Source organism: Geotrypetes seraphini, chromosome 14, assembly GCF_902459505.1.
Source record: "Geotrypetes seraphini chromosome 14, aGeoSer1.1, whole genome shotgun sequence".
In the NCBI taxonomy this organism is placed as follows: Eukaryota; Metazoa; Chordata; class Amphibia; order Gymnophiona; family Dermophiidae; genus Geotrypetes; species Geotrypetes seraphini.
This window is the reverse complement of record NC_047097.1, coordinates 21,854,432-21,870,825: the sequence shown is the minus strand read 5'-3', so window position 1 is coordinate 21,870,825 and position 16,394 is coordinate 21,854,432. Positions and strand designations below refer to the sequence as shown.

The 16,394-nt window shown below is 44.2% G+C and overlaps 1 protein-coding gene across 6 annotated transcripts in view; it reads right to left on the bottom strand.

Annotated features, from left to right (window-relative positions):
• The window catches only part of ATP8B4 (ATPase phospholipid transporting 8B4 (putative)), a 363,870-nt gene extending 347,567 nt beyond the window's left edge, over positions 1 to 16,303 (bottom strand). For 3 of the 6 annotated variants that reach the window (XR_004536957.1, XR_004536958.1, XM_033920245.1), the window contains exon 1: positions 16,067 to 16,299. The gene's annotated coding sequence lies outside the window, so the exon portion shown is untranslated. Of the gene's footprint in view, positions 1 to 16,066 lie in introns of all 6 variants that reach the window. The other 3 variants (XM_033920249.1, XM_033920244.1, XM_033920241.1) reach the window with 3 other exon arrangements.
• Positions 16,304 to 16,394: the final 91 nt, after the last annotated feature.

Sequence of the window (16,394 nt, the reverse complement as noted above, 5' to 3'; positions counted from 1 at the left end):
CAGTGAGCCCAGAGTTTATCGTGCATGTCCTGCACATATCTCACATCAGTTGTTTGGACAACATGGTGTTTACCATATTCCAATCAATGGCGTATATTAAAAAAAAATATTTCTTAGGCAATCTTTATTAATATAAAAAATAATTTAATTTATGGAACTTTTTTTCTATAACATCTATAATTCCATAAAGTCAATTATTTTAATAAAGTTTGTTTAGGAAGGTTTTTATAGCCAACGATTGGAATATTCTCCAAATAATATTCTGAGGATTTTTTATTTTCTTTTCATGGGTCTTTATACAGTTTATTTATTAGAAGCTTGTGTGGGACGCTGTGCAATGCCTCCACTGGGTCAGACCTGAGGTCCATCATGCCCAGCAGTCCGCTCACACGGCGGCCCAACAGGTGCAGAACCTGTGCAGTAATCCTCTATCTATATCCCTCTATCCCCTTTTCCAGCAGGAAATTGTCCAATCCTTTCTTGAACCCCAGTACCATACTCTGCCCTATTACACTCTGTGGAAGCGCATTCCAGGTGTCCACCACACTTTGGGTAAAGAAAAACTTCCTAGCATTCGTTTTGAACCTGTCCCCTTTCAACTTTTCCGAATGCCCTCTTGTTCTTTTATATTTTCTATGCCCTTCATGATCTTGTAAGTCTCTATCATATCCCCTCTAAGTCTCCTCTTCTCCAGGGAAAAGAGTCCCAGTTTTTCCAATCTCTCAGCGTATGAAAGGTTTTCCATACCTTTTATCAGACTTGTCACTCTCCTCTGAACCCTCTCAAGTATCGCCATATCCTTCTTAATATTGGACGCAGTACCCAGACGCAGTACTCTTAATATTGGACGCAGTACTCCAGATGCACCATTGCCCAATACAATGGCAGGATAACTTCTTTTGATCTGGTAGTAATACCCTTCTTGATTATACCTAGCATTCTATTCGCTCTTTTAGCGGCCGCTGCGCACTTTGCCATCGGCTTCATTGTCATGTCCACCATTACCCCCAAGTTCCTTTCTTGGGTACTCTCCTTCAATTACATCCCTCCCATCGTATAGTTGTACCTCGGGTTTCTGCTTCCCACATGTAGTACTTTACATTTCTCAACATTGAACTTCATCTGCCATCTTGTCGCCCATTCCCCTAGTTTGTTCAAGTCCCTTTGCAATTCTTCGCAGTCCTCTTTAGTCTAAGCTCCACTAAATAGTTTGGTGTCGTCCGCGAATTTTATTATCTCGCACTTCGTCCCTGTTTCTAGATCATTTATAAATATATTAAATAGCAGTGGTCCGAGCACCGAGCCCTGCGGAACACCACTCGTGACCCTCCTCCAGTCCGAGTAGTGGCCCTTCACTCCTACCCTCTGTTTCCTATCCACCAACCAGTTTCTGATCCATCTATGTACATCTCCTTCCACCCCATGGTTCTTCAGTTTCCGAAGCAGGCATTCATGGGGTACCTTCTCAAAGGCTTTTTGGAAATCTAGATATATGATGTCTATGGGGTCTCCTCTGTCCATCCGTTTGTTAATTCCCTCAAAGAAGTGCAATAAGTTCGTTAGGCACGATCTCCCCTTGCAGAACATGCACGTTTTTAAAGCTGCCAAATAAGGGTTACAACATTGCATTTTGGTACTAGAGACTAACTTTAGCCTGAATAGATTATCTTCTTTTGAAATTCCAACCTCCAAGCTCACACTGTTAAGATTTATTTTGCACATATTAATTCAAATTCGAAAATGTAGAGACAGGAATTCATTTAGGAAAATGTGTGTGTGTGTGTGTGGGGGGGGTGTTTATAATTCTTTATTCATTTTTAAACTTAAAATAGTGCATACATAAATATATTACAGAATATGTTAAAAACACAACTATTTATAGATGCATTTCTTTGAACAATTGACCTTATGGAAAGATTGAATCTGTCTGTTTTTGTTCCTATCTTGTTCTGATTTTTTAAATAATATTTTATGTATGTAACTTTTTGTAAACCGTTTTGGGGAAAAAAACAGTATAGAAATTTTAAAAATCAATAAATAAAACAATGTTCTCTTGTAAGTTTTAAAACCAAATACAGTCCATCTCTCTTTTTCTGTTTGTTTGGGTTTGGTTTCTTGGTTTCATGCTTGTTTTTGTTGGGGGGATTAAAGCTCAATTAGGTGTAAAGGTTTGTGGACAAGATTTCCTAATGAGACCTTTCTTTACTTCGGTAACATTACGTACCAGAGAGCTATTATGATGTTAAGGACTCCTTCCTCCAGTCTAGACCCTTACTGTAATCTTTTCAACAACCCTTTAGCACATCCTAAATAAACAATATTACAGTAGTCTATCTGGAAAAAAATAAGCAATTGAACCACAAGTACAAAAACTGACTTATCAAAATATTTCTGAACTACCCATAATTTCCTTAAAAGAAAAAATTATTTTTTTTCCTAACCAGATTAACTTGATGCTCCACGCTCAAGAAATTATCTAATTGAATGCCCATGACACCAAATCTGTGATATGAGCAAAAAAAATCTCACAGTTTATAACATGATTGATGCTGTATCAGAAGGAAGTACCTGCTGTATTAACGTCGACTTCATCTGTCTGGAAAAAAAGTTTTCCAATGAAATAAAGCTATAGATATACTGAGAATTTCTACATGAAATGTGGAGTGCATTGACACAGAGGAATCACACCGATCAACTCACATGAGAAAAAAATAATAAAAATGATAATAACGGTGAGTGGGAATCCTCAGTTTTCACAACTGCAAGTCAGAACATAACATTGTGCTTGTTGACCGCGTAACCATTAGTTCAACGCGGTTTACAAAAAATTACTAAAGAAAATCATCATTCATGGGATGAAAAGAGTTAGTTGGTCAGGTATTTAGAGAATAAATAGGTTTTCAAGAGTGAGCTGCTAGCAGCAAACCTCGAAATTCTTTGCTTGGGATGCCAAAGTGTGTTTGAGAAATTTTATACTTTTACAACCCCGGATTGAAGGAGAGTTAAACAAAGGATGGGTTCTTCTACTATGTCTGTATGACGCCAGGGCAAATCTATGAACCAAGTATAGAGGGGCTGTGGCGTAGAGGCCTTTGTAGCAGAAGCAGCCCAACTTAAACAATACATAGGCAGCCAGTGTAACGCACAGAAAAAAGTCGATACGTGATCGTATTTCTTCAGGCCATAAATCATCCTAACCGCCGTGTTCTGTATCAGTACAAGTCTCGCTAACTCTTTCTTAGTAAATGTCAAATAAATGATATTATAACAATCAAGGAGACTTAATGGAGAATTCAGGAAATACTTAGGAAACCAACCTATTCAATCTTAGTCCTTAACAACCAAGCGCAAGAACCACCTGTCGCTAAATCTATACTTTGTTTATTCATTCAATCTGTAACATTTCTAATCATTGTAAACCGCATAGAACTTCACAGTCCTGCGGTATATAAACTGTTATTATTATTAATAAAAGCGATTAAACCAATAATCTAAAAGCAGCAAATTCAAAGTAAGATCTAATAGTTCGTCATTTCCATAGGGTACATTAGACAGAATGTGAGCCCACCTGGACAGGTAGGGAAAATGCTTGAAGTACCTGTATGTAACCGCTTTGAGTGTGGTTGTAAAAACTACAAAACAGTGGTACATAAGTCCCAATCCCTTTCCCCCTTATTGCTTGATATTCAGTCCTGGGCCATGTCTGCTCACCGGCATTAAATACTTAGGTTTATGCAACTGGCTGTCTCTTAGGTGGTTATAGTAAATACAATATTCAGCTCTTAACCACCTAAGTGATGCCACATAAAGATAGGACTGAGTTTTCTGCGGTCCGATCTGGCCACTTAATTTAGAGGTTAAGTGCTGACTCCACCCCTAGCCCACCCAGAAAATAGCCAGCCTCCTAAAGGCAGTCAGCTGTGAATATCAGTGGACAGCCCTACACAAGTGACTTAACCATCTAGGAGCCTCTCCTGACCATTCAAATCAATTTGAATATGACGTAGCACATCTTCAAATGCTCCTTCTTCCTGTCATAGGCACCAACATTTCAAAATGATTTGTGTATGGGGATGCCACATGGAATACAAATTGCCCCTCCCCTGAACACAATGAAGGAGCTTCCTCAATAATGGGAAGTACTGAACACCCACTGGCACCCACAGGCAGTGACATAGAGTAGGAGGTGCCCACCCCTGCCATCTTCTCTGCCCTCTCTCCTCCTTCCCTGCCTCCACCTGGAACGAGCAATATCTCCAACCTGCTGCCCATACCAGCCTCATCTCTCCCTCTGATGTCACTTCCTGGACCAGGAAGTGACTTCAGAGGGAGATCCAAAGCCAGTACAAGCAGGAGGATAGGGACAGTGAAGGACGGGCGGAGAGGAGGAGAGGTGCCAGTTCCCCCTCCAAGACAGCACCCAGGGCAGTCTGCTCCCCCCACCCCCCCTTACTATGTCTCTGCCCACAAGGCTGGTTTTTATGCTTCCTGTGTTTAGCAGATACTCAGACACAGAATCTAAGAACATAACAATAGCCTTACTGGGTCAGACCAATGGTCTATCAAGCCAGGTAGCCCGTTCTCACAGTGGACAATCCAGGTCCCTAGTACCTGGCCAAACCCCAAGGAGTAGCAATATTCTATGCTACCAATACTGGACAAGCAGTGGTTTCCCCTGTGTCTCTCTCAATAACAGACTATAGGCTTTTCCTCCAGGAACTTGTCCAAACCTTTCTTAAACCAGCTACGCTATCCGCTCTTACCACATCCTCTGGCAACGCATTCCAGAGCTTAACTATTCTCCGAGTGAAAAAAATATTCCTCCTATTGGTTTTAAAAATATTTCCCTGTAACTTCAAGTGTCCCCTAGCCTTTGTAATTTTTGATGGAGTGAAAAATCGATCCACTTGTACCCGTTCTACTCCACTCAGAATTTTGTAGACTTCAATCATAACTCCCCTCAGCCGTCTCTTTTCCAAGCTGAAGAGCCCTAACCTTTTTAGTCTTTCCTCATTCCTCAAACAAGATTCCTCCTCCTCCCACCGCCTTTGCTGCTTTAAAGGCTTCTGTAGACCATGTGTTTGGCCCATCGCTAAACTGCTTAAACCAGTTGTAATTCTAGATGTGGTGTTAGATTTAACATAGCTGGTCATGGTGGCATTCTTGAAGCTAACGCAAAATAATTATGGGTTTACAATGTACTGCTACAATCTAGGCTCATTCTTCAGCCTACTGGTAAAAGAAGGCATGCCACACACACACAGTGCAATATTCGACAAAATGTTTTATATGAAGACCAAGAATATTGTGCGTATGGTATCTTTCTACGGGCATGAAATTTGCATGTATGGTTCCAGCGTGGAGCTGTGGAACTAACCAGATGTCAGATGGAAGTTATGCAATTGGCGTGTGCTGTGCTAATTTGGACTGCTGAAATGTGCCTGCACCGTGCCAAGGGAAACTCATGGAACTTGAAACTGTGTGCAAGGTTTTAGTGATGAAGCAACTGCAGCACAGAAATTCATGATTTCAGCAAACTCTCTTGAGATTTAAGGTGGCCAAAGCTCCAGCAAAGAAAATTCTGTTTCCTTTTATGGAGTAGCTGGCTCAGGAACCATCAAGAGGGGGAGTTATTTGAGATCTTTTGAATTAGCAGTGGTATAGTAGGTGGAACGCTTCGGGTGCCATCTTGGCAGGGGTGCCACATAGCAGCCTAGCATAATAATAATTTATTTTCATGTATATCGCCCTGCCAGTAGTTGTGGGCGGATTACAACACGAGAAACTGAGACATTTCAGTGAAGAAATACAATTCAAAAAACATGCTCCACCCTCCTCCTAGCCAGCTTGGATTATTCATCTGCGTGGCCACTGATTTTTTTCAGCGATTCAGTACCGATGGGTTCCTGATGAAGGGACGCTGAGTTACCGAAACCGGGCTTGGTTGAACCCTGCCATAAGTGGATCTTTGAATTGGTGATTCCCTGGACTTTCCTGTTAAACCAAAGGAAATTGTTCTCATCTAATCCAAGCTAAGTCTGAGTTTACTGTGGGAGTTGGCTGGGGGGTTCTTAGAGTGGTTTTTCTGCTTGATTTCATTTGTGTGATTATTATCATTATTTATTACACTGTGAGGTATCCGATGATGGTGTGCTGGTAGGGATTTGTTGAGCCTTTGCCTTGCTGTTCAAAGCGCTGGAGGTTCTCCTCCCTTCGCTGACCTCTCACACTGAGGATATCCCGTTTCACAAAAAATTTTATACATATAAAATATTCTATTTATCGCCTTGTGCTCACACAATTTTCTAATCTTCAGAATATCACTCTCAGAACCTACTGACTCATTTTCTGCCTTAACGTTTGTACCTAATTTAAATACAACATCAATTAAAAAAAAAAAATACAATTCAGTTAAAATGTGAATACCTAATTAAAATACACCATCGTTATTATACTGTTAAAAATTAACATTCTTGCTTATCGAATAGGTAAGTTTTCAATAATTTCCTAAATTTAAGATAAGATTGGACAGAGGGTCTCTTAGGAGGTACCAGGGGAGTGCATTTAAATGCCTCCATTCTTCCTGACAGGGAGCAGGAACTCCTGCTTGCTGCTCATGCCAGCCCCGTGCCTTCCCTCTGACATAACTCCTATTCACAGGACATAAGAACATAAGAATAGCCTACTGGGTCAGACCAATGGTCCATCTAGCCCGATAGCCCATTCTCACGGTGGACAATCAGGTCCTTACCGATCTAGGGCAAGCAGCGGCTTCCCCCGTGTCTTTCTCAACAACAGACTAAGGACTTTTCCTCCAAGAAATTATCCAAACCTGCATATGAAATTTTGGGGATCATCTTTGCACACAATACTCAAGATATCTCACCATGGAATGATACAGAAACATTATACTGCAATATTCCCTCTTTTATTCCTTTTCTAATAATTCCAAATATTTGTTTGCAGAAGATTTCAATGTTTTGTCCATATTGACCCCCTAAATCCTTTTCCTTGTGGCGATTCCTAAAGCGGAACTTAGCATCTCGGAGCTATAATTTGGGTTAGTTTTCTCAATATGCATTACTTTAAACTTGTCCACAATAAGATAAGAACATAAGAACATAAGAAGTTGCCTCCACTGGGTCAGACCGAGGTCCATCTCGCCCAGCGGTCCGCTCCCGCGGCGGCCCATCAGGTCTGCGACCTGTGAAGTGGTTTCTGACCACTTTTATAACCTACCTCAAGTTCTATCTGTACCCCTCTATCCCTTTATCCTCCAGGAACCTATCCAAACCCTTCTTGAACCCCTGTACAGAGTTTTGGCCTATCACTTCCTCCGGAAGCGCGTTCCATGTGTCCACCACCCTCTGCGTAAAAAAGAATTTTCTAGCATTTGTTCTAAACCTGTCCCCTTTCAATTTCTCCGAGTGACCCCTAGTGCTTGTGGCTCCCCTCAGTTTGAAGAATCTGTCCTTATTTACTCTCTCTATGCCCTTAAGGATTTTGAAGGTTTCTATCATGTCCCCTCTAAGTCTCCTCTTCTCCAGGGAGAACAGCCCCAGCATTTTTAACCTGTCAGCGTATGAAAAATTTTCCATACCATTTATTAGTTTAGTCGCCCTCCTCTGCACTCCCTCGAGTACCGCCATGTCCTTCTTGAGGTACGGTGACCAGTATTGAACACAGTACTCCAGGTGCGGGCGCACCATTGCGCGATACAGCGGCATGATGACTTCCTTCGTCCTGGTTGTAATACCTTTTTTGATGATGCCCAGCATTCTGTTTGCTTTCTTTGAGGCTGTCGCACATTGCGCCGATGGTTTCAGTGATGTGTCGACCATCACCCCCAGGTCCCTTTCAAGGTTACTCACCCCTAGCAGTGTTCCCCCCATTTTGTAGCTGAACATCGGGTTCTTTTTCCCTACATGCATGACCTTGCATTTTTCTACGTTAAAACTCATTTGCCACCTTTTTGCCCAGTCTTCCAGTTTCGTTAGGTCCCTTTGCAGGTCTTCACAGTCTTCCGTGTTTCTAACCCTGCTGCAGAGTTTGGTGTCGTCAGCAAATTTGATAACCTCACATTTTGTCCCTGCCTCCAGATCGTTAATAAATATATTGAACAGTAGAGGTCCCAGCACTGACCCCTGAGGAACTCCGCTCGTGACCCATTGCCAGTCTGAGTATTGGCCTTTTACTCCAACCCTCTCACTTTACCGCAGAAGAGGAATTCTATGAGTATCGGAGCATTTATCCCTCCACGCTGCAGTAGAAACCTCTACCACAGATTAGTTTAAAAAAAAAAAAAAAATTTCATCTGCTATTTGGATGCCCAGTCTTATATATAACTTCCCATGATCCTCCTGCAATTTCATTTGGTTCAAGTGCAATTTCACAGCTTTGAGTTATTTTGTGTGATCTGCAAATCTGATCATCTGACTCATCGTTCCCAATTCCAGATCATTTATAAATATGCTAAAAAGCACCAGTCCCAGTACAGCACTCCACTATTCGCCTTCTTCCATTGAGAAAACTGGTCATTTACATTCTGTTTTCTATCTTTTAACCAGTTTCCAGTCCACAAAAAAACATTGTCTCTTATCCCATGACTTTTTTTTTTTTTCATTTAGGTTCAAACGATTTTATTGTTGAGAACAGCAAAACATCAGAAGTAAACAAAGAATACCAAAGTCGAGTAAGGAACAAGGAAGCAGCTTCCACAACAAAACGAACGGTCTTCAACATTTTGTATGTACATAATGCTTTGTCACCTACCTAACTATTCCACCTAAAGACCTAGGTCTAAGGACACTGACAAAGGGACCTGGGCAAGCTGGAAGACTGGGCAAACAAATGGCAAATGCGCTTTAACGTGGAAAAATGCAAGGTCATGCATATAGGGAAAAAGAACCCGTTGTTCGACTACAAATTGGGGGGGGGGGCATTGTTGGGAGACAGCAGTCTTGAGAGAGACTTGGGTGTGCTGGTGGATGCATCACTGAAGCCATCTGCACAGTGCGCAGCAGCCTCGAAAAAAGCCAACAGGATGCTGGGCATCATAAAGAGGGGCATAACAACCAGGACGCGGGAAGTCATCATGCCATTGTATCGAGCGATGGTGCGTCCACATCTGGAATACTGCGTTCAATATTGGTCGCCGTACCTCAAGAAGGACATGGCGGTACTTGAGAGAGTCCAAAGGAGAGCAACGAAACTGGTAAGAGGGCTGGAACACTGCCCATACGCCGAGAGGTTGGATAGTCTGGGGCTCTTCTCTCTGGAAAAAAGGAGGCTCAGGGGAGATATGATAGAGACCTTCAAGATCATGAGGGGCATAGAGAGGGTGGATAGGGACAGATTCTTCAGGCTGAAGGGGTCAACAGGTACGAGGGGGCATTCGGAAAAACTGAAGGGAGATAGGTTCAAAACAAATGCAAGGAAGTTTTTTTTCAACCAAAGGGTCGTGGACACTTGGAATACGCTACCGGAGGAAGTGATCAGGCAGAGTACGGTACAGGGATTCAAACAGGGATTGGACGGATTCCTGAGGGATAAAGGGATCGTGGGATACTGAGACAGGTGCTGGGAGAAACCCAACCAGGTCGTGCATGTGCAGGACCGGAGGGTTAGGACTTCGATGGGAAGATAGGACTCAATGGGAAACCAAGGTGGCAAGGGGGCCCCTTCTGGTGATTCAGACAGGTCGTGACCTGTTTGGGCCGCCGCGGGAGCGGACTGCTGGGCAGGATGGACCTATGGTCTGACCCGGCGGAGGCACTGCTTATGTTCTTATGTTCTTATGTTTATCTAAATGAAGCCTATTTGGACATGGGAAATGCCAGCTTTCTAATGGACTGGCAACACAGACATACCAACAGAAGAACATTGGGGCACATTAGAAGGCACTGCTGTGACCTTCACATAAACAGTGCCAGAAGTACACCTCATCATAACCCCCTTATAATGTATGGTGAGCCCTCCACCCCCTCCATCCCCCAAGAAAACACACAAAAAAAACCTTACTATACCCACTTGTCCACCAATCCAATAGCCCTTATGTCTGCAGGTAGCACCTATATGGCAGTATATTAGGGAAATGGGCATCGACATGGCAAATGAGGTTCAACGTGGTTAAGTGTAAAGTGATGCATGTCGGTAACAAAAATCTCATGCACGAATACAGGATGTCTGGGGTGGTACTTGGAGAGTCCTTCCAGGAAAGGGACTTGGGAGTTCTGATCGACAAGTCGATGAAGCCGTCCGCGCAATGTGCGGCGGCGGCAAAAAGGGCAATTATTAAGAAGGGGATCATGAAAAGATCGGAGGAGGTTATCATACCGCTGTACCGGGCCATGGTGCTCCATCACCTGGAGTACTGCGTCCAGCACTAGTCGCCGTATATGAAGAAGGACACAGTACTGCTCAAAAGGTTCTAGAGAAGAGTGACCAAAATGGTTAAGGGGCTGGAGGATTTGTCATACAGTGGAGAAACTGGGCCTCTTCTCCCTTGAAAAGAGGAGTTTGAGAGGGAACATGATCGAAACATTCAAAATACTGAAGGGAAAAGACAGATTGTTCACCCTCTCCAAGGTAGGGAGAACAAGAGGGCACTCTCTAAAGTTGAAAGGGGATAGATTCCATACAAACGTAAGGAAGTTCTTCTTCACCCAGAGAGTGGTAAAAAACTGGAATGCTCTTCCGGAGTCTGTTATAGGGAAAAACACCCAACACAGATTCAAGACAAAGACAAGCTCCTGCTAAACTGGAACGTACACAGGTGAGGCTGGACTCATTTAGAGCACTGGTCTTTGACCTGGGGGCTGCCGCAGGAGCGGACTGCTGGGCACAATGGACCACTGGTCTGACCCAGCAGCGGCAATTTTTATGTTCTTACGACTCACACTTTCCACCATAAATGTGGTTAAGAGTGGTTTATGGGCCTGGCTCCTCCTCTCTATGGTTCACTAGCCCACCCACCTGACTACTTAAGACACTTCTGTGATGTTCTATTAGGCTTTCCCTAGAGAAAGACGAGTAGCTGTAGGGGTAACAGTGTATATTGTAGTGGAGAAGGATGTACGTTTTGTTGTCTGATTTTGCATGGATGTTTGTTATGTATATTAGGTATGTGATTTTGTGATCCACTTTGTAAAAAGCGGACTATAAATAAATAAACTATAAAATTATAAATGTAGCCCTAAGACAAGTAGATATGGTTTCTTCCAACCTCTGTTTCAAAGAGCATGAAAAGCAGTAAACTAGTTCCCAGTATTCAACTGCCATCTTGTGGCCTTTTGCTTGTCAATGAAAACACGATCACAACAAACTTGTTTTGTATATATCTCCTTGCATAGGCGTTGGAACAGGGGAGGCCACAAAAATTGGCAGTCAATGGTGGCCCCAGAACCCTTTATTAGAGAATGACACAGTGACAAAATTCATCACCATTCCCGTCCCCGCGGATAACCGCGGTAAACAATCTTCATGTCATTCTTTAAGGAGAGAGGGAAGAATCAGAGTATGAATGGCCACAACCACTGACCCTCAAGCTTTGCTTTGAAGAATGCTGGTGTAGAAGGACAGAGGCTGAGATAGACACTAAAAAATGACATGGGATTATTTCCCGTGGGGACGGGAACGGTGATGAATTTTGTCACCGTGTCATTCTCTACCCTTTATCTTCCTTCCCCTATTACCTTATGTAACAACCCTCCCCTTCCTAATCGCCTTTGTCAAGTCACTCCCCCCACCCTTTCTTTCTTTCTTTCTTTTTTTTTCTTTCTTTCTTTATTTTAAATTAGAAATTTTAGCTTTGTACACTGACCAGATACTTGTTGATATCCGGTCTATCAAATTATAAATAAACTTGGAATCTTGGAAAGTAGAATGCCAGAAGGCGGTAGGAGATGGAGTCAGGAGCTGACAACGGGCCGTGCCCCAGGATTCCGCTGGGGCTAGGGTGGAACTCCTCCCCTCCCCCTCCAAAACCAGACAGCATTCCGCTGCCTTTGTCTCCTTATATTATGAGCAGTGCTCTAGTCTCCCACAATTGAATGGTTACAGAAAGGGACTCAAAATCTTGCCCTTCCTGGTGAGAAAATACCATGGAAGACCAAGACCCACAGTAGCCACAATAGCAGAGGTGGTTGTAGCAGAGCAGCAGTGATAAAGGCCCTCTTCTAATTCACTTCTCTCTTACCCAGGAGTGGAGTAGCCTAGTGGTTACAGCAGCTGCTCCAGCACCTTGAACTTGCGAGTTCAACTCCCATCGACTCGGGGCATGTCATTGTCTCAGGTACATAATAAATACCTAACACGGCTCCTTTTATCAAGCTGCACTAGAGATTTTTACTGTGGGCCGGCACAGTAAATGCTCATAGAATTTCTATGAGCCTTAAAGCACTTACTTTGCCGACCCGCACTAAAAAACTTTAGCGCAGCTTGATAAAAGGGGTTGTAAAATATGCAAACCACAAAGCAAAAGCTGTAAGAGGACAGTGGAAATACAATACCTCAGCCTCAGGCCATGTCCTCCTTCTCTACGACTTAGGTCAGGGGTGGGCAACTCCGGTCCTGGAGGGCCGGAATCCAGTCGGGTTTTCAGGATTTCCGCAATGAAATGAAAACCCTACTAGATTCCAGCCCTCCAGGACCGGAGTTGCCCACCCCTGACTTAGGCTCTAAGTATCATGCTTTGCATCGGAGGAGGAGATATAATACATTTCAAAGCAAACACCCCATCTATGAGTGCCAAACAGCTGGCAAAAGAGCTTAAGGACAAAGGGTTAGATGCACAAAACACGGTTGCTAAGACTGTGCAGGTTGCTGTGGGCCGATTTTTGGGCCGATTCTGCAACAGCGATCGATGACCCTGAGGAATGGCTCCCAGCACGACAGTGCCTGCAATTCTGAAACCCTCCTGGCAGAAGTAATTGCCACCAAGAAGAATGCTTTGACCGATAGATCCATGAAGGAGGCCTCCTGTAAGGGCTCATATGGAGCTCTGCTGAATCCCAGTCTAAAACTACTGTATTTTTCGCTCCATTAAGACGCACCCTAGATTCAGAACTAAATTGTGTACTAATATATACCAGGCTCTGTACCCAGCCCCCTACACTCTCTGCCAAGCTGCACCCTATCTCCCCTTCCCTGCCAGGCTGTTCCTATCATTTTTCATATACACACAATACACATAGCAGATATAAATTCTCAAAACTGAAACATTTTGATCACTAAATTGAAAATAAAATCATTTTTCTTACCTTTGTTGTCTGGTGATTTCATAAGTCTCCTTCCTTCCTTTCTTTCTTCCTTCCTTTCTTCACTCAGGCCCAACAATTATCCCTTTCTATTCCCTCCCTCCTATGTTCCAAGTTCGTGCCCCCTCCACCTCACTGCCTTCCAGCCTTTGTTCTTCTTCCTACCTCCCTCCCATGTCCCAAGTTCGTGCCCTCTCCCCCTTGCAGCCTCTGTTCTTCAATCTCCCTCCCTCCCATGTCCCGAGTTTGTGCCCCCTCCCCCTCCCTGCCTTTGTCTTCCCTGCCTTTGTCTTCCCTGCCGTGCCGGAGCCTGCCTTCCTCCCTCCCTACTGCGCCAAAGCCTGCCTACCCTCCGCCGATTCCTCCTTCTCTAGCCCCGGTCTACTGCCACCAACTCCAGGAAGGTAAGGGCCAGTGTGCACGCAATTTCACGTCGCTGGCCCACAAGCCTTCCCCCGATGTCAGTTCTGACGTCGGGGGGAAGCTTGTGGGCTGGCGACGTACAATTGCTGCACACTGGCCCTTCTCTTCCCTTCCTGGAGTTGCACTGCAATGACGACGAGCATGGAGCAGGAGTAGTGGCGGCAGGCAGGCGGGCGGGTAGCCACAGCGGGGGCGGGCAGCAGTCAGCCCGCATACCCCCGAGTGGGACATTTTAAAAAGGTACGACGGGGTGGTTGGGGGTGTAAGACGCACCAAAATTTCCACCCAATTTTGGGTGGAAAAAAGTACATCTTATGAAGCAAAAAATACGGTATATTAAGATTCCAAGATGGAAACAGATCTCAAATCATGAACTATAGTCTCAGGGTACCCAAGAACCTATGTCTGCATAGGTCACTAACAAAGCTCTCTTCTCTCAGCCCTGGAAAAATGAGAGCCCTGCTACTTGAACTCTAAGGGATGCCACTGCCAATACCTTCTCTGTTGAAGGAATGCCAGTACAAATTAGATTGGAGCATTGCCAGGCTCTAACTTTTGTCTGTTGCACCAGCACTGAAATGTCTCCCATGCCTTAGCATACACTAAAACCATTGTTGGCTTTTTGGTTCTAAGGAGTAGCAATGACTACTTCTGAGTATCCTTTATGGACAAGTGCTGTGTGCTCAAGAGCCATGCTATAAGACCAAAGCATCCCGGATTTTCTAGGACAATCAGCCCCTGCGAGAGCAAGTCTGGATGTACCTGGAGTCTGAAATTTTGCTCCTTTTGTAGTCGTATGAGGTCTGCATATCATGGGTGCCTGGGCCAACTTGGTGCTACAAGAACTACTGTTTCTGTGTGATGTGCTATTTGGCAGATCACCCAGTCTATCATGGGCCAGGGGGAAACACATACAGTACCCTGGTCTCTGGCCATGGTTGAACCAGGGCATCTAGCCCTGAATTTCCAGGTTCGTATCTTCAGCTGAAGAACCGATTTGCCTTTTTGTTCTTTGCAATCGGCATGAAGTTGAACATCGGACAACTCCATTTTCTCACAATGGCCTAGAACGCTTTCAGGGACAATGACCGCTCTCCCAGGTCTAATGTCCTTCTGCTAAGATAATCCATTTGAACATTTTCCACTCTGGCCACATGCACCAAAGAGATCACCTGCAGGTGTGTTTCTCCTCAAGAGCGGAGCATTCCTGGTGTCTCCTTGCCTGTTGACATAGGCCACTGCAGTGGCATTTTTGGAGAAGATTGACTGCTTTGCCCTCCAGCAAAGACTGTAATCAGTGCAGCACCAGACAAACTGCTCATAGGTCCAGCCTGTTAATAGCCTTAAACTGGGTGACCATTGAAATGAGCCTCCCCAGCCAAACAAACTGGCATTCATCATTAGGACAATCCATGACGCGATCCGGAGCAGGATCCCCTTTGCTAGAGACTGTGGACAGAACCACCAGCTCATGCTGTGTCTGGCTGCCACCGTCTAGGGGAGCAGAACTTACAGGAAGTCTCTCGGAGGTAAACCAGCAACATAGGGCATCCTGGAGGGGGTGCATGTGCACCTTCACCCAGGGCACCACCTCTACCGTGGCCACCATTGATCCAAGGACTTGAAGGTAATGCCATGCAGTAGGTACTGGCTTGGCCAGTAGGTCTATAATTTGAACCCGAAGCTTCTGTCTGTGTGCTTCTGAAAGAATGACTCAGCCTTCTGCAGTGTTAAATAAGACCCCCAGATATTCCAGGGACTGTGTCAGAATTAGTTGGCTCTTTTGAAAGCTCACAATCCATCCCAAACTCTATAACACCTCCACAACTGCTGCTATCACATTTTCTCCTTCCATTTGGGACAAGGCTCTGATGAGCCAATCATTTAAGTACAGGTGCACTTGCCAACCAGCTCTGTGGAGATGAGCGGCAACCACTACCATAACCTCGGTTTAAGTTCAGGGCACTGTTGCCAGCCCAAAGGGAAGCGCTAAGTATTGATAGTGATTCTCCAACACATGGAATCTGAGGAACTTTGTGTTCTGTGAAGATTGGGATGTGAAGCTAAGCTTCCGTCAAATCTAGGGCAGCCAGAAACTCTCCTGGTTCTACAGCTGCAATGACAGGCCAAACGGTCTCCATCTGGAACCTAGGAACTCTCAGAGCCACGTTGATGTGTTTGAAATCCAGGATGGGCCTCCACTCCTCTGAGTCTTTCTTGGGTAATGCAGCTACTGCCCCAAATAACTGCCAAGTTTTCTCTAATGGTTGGGTCAGCCAGCCCTGCTTGCAATGCAGACTCCCAGAGGAGAGACGCAAAACTTTTGAGCCATAAAACCTCAGGCAAGCATTGTGTGTGCTCTCCTGAGAACAGACTCAAAAACCCACCTGCTAGAAAACCAAAAAATGAAGTTTCAGCTGTCTCAGGGTTCCCATGTTGAGTTTCTCTTCAAAGCTGAAAATAAAAGCTGGTTGTGAGCTTTTCCAGAAGGTAATATGCAAAATCTGAGCACTCATTTATTTATGCATATAAATTTGTATATTCCGCCATGTTAATGAAAAGTTGAAGCAGCTCTATTTTGCAAAAGACCAAGCCTTGCACTTTCCAATGCCTGCTTTTTTTTTTTTTTTTAATTTAATATCTAAAGCCAACTAAACATGTATATAATATAAATTTACGCACAAAGACTATCAAGCTTTTGTTACTTTTCTCTGG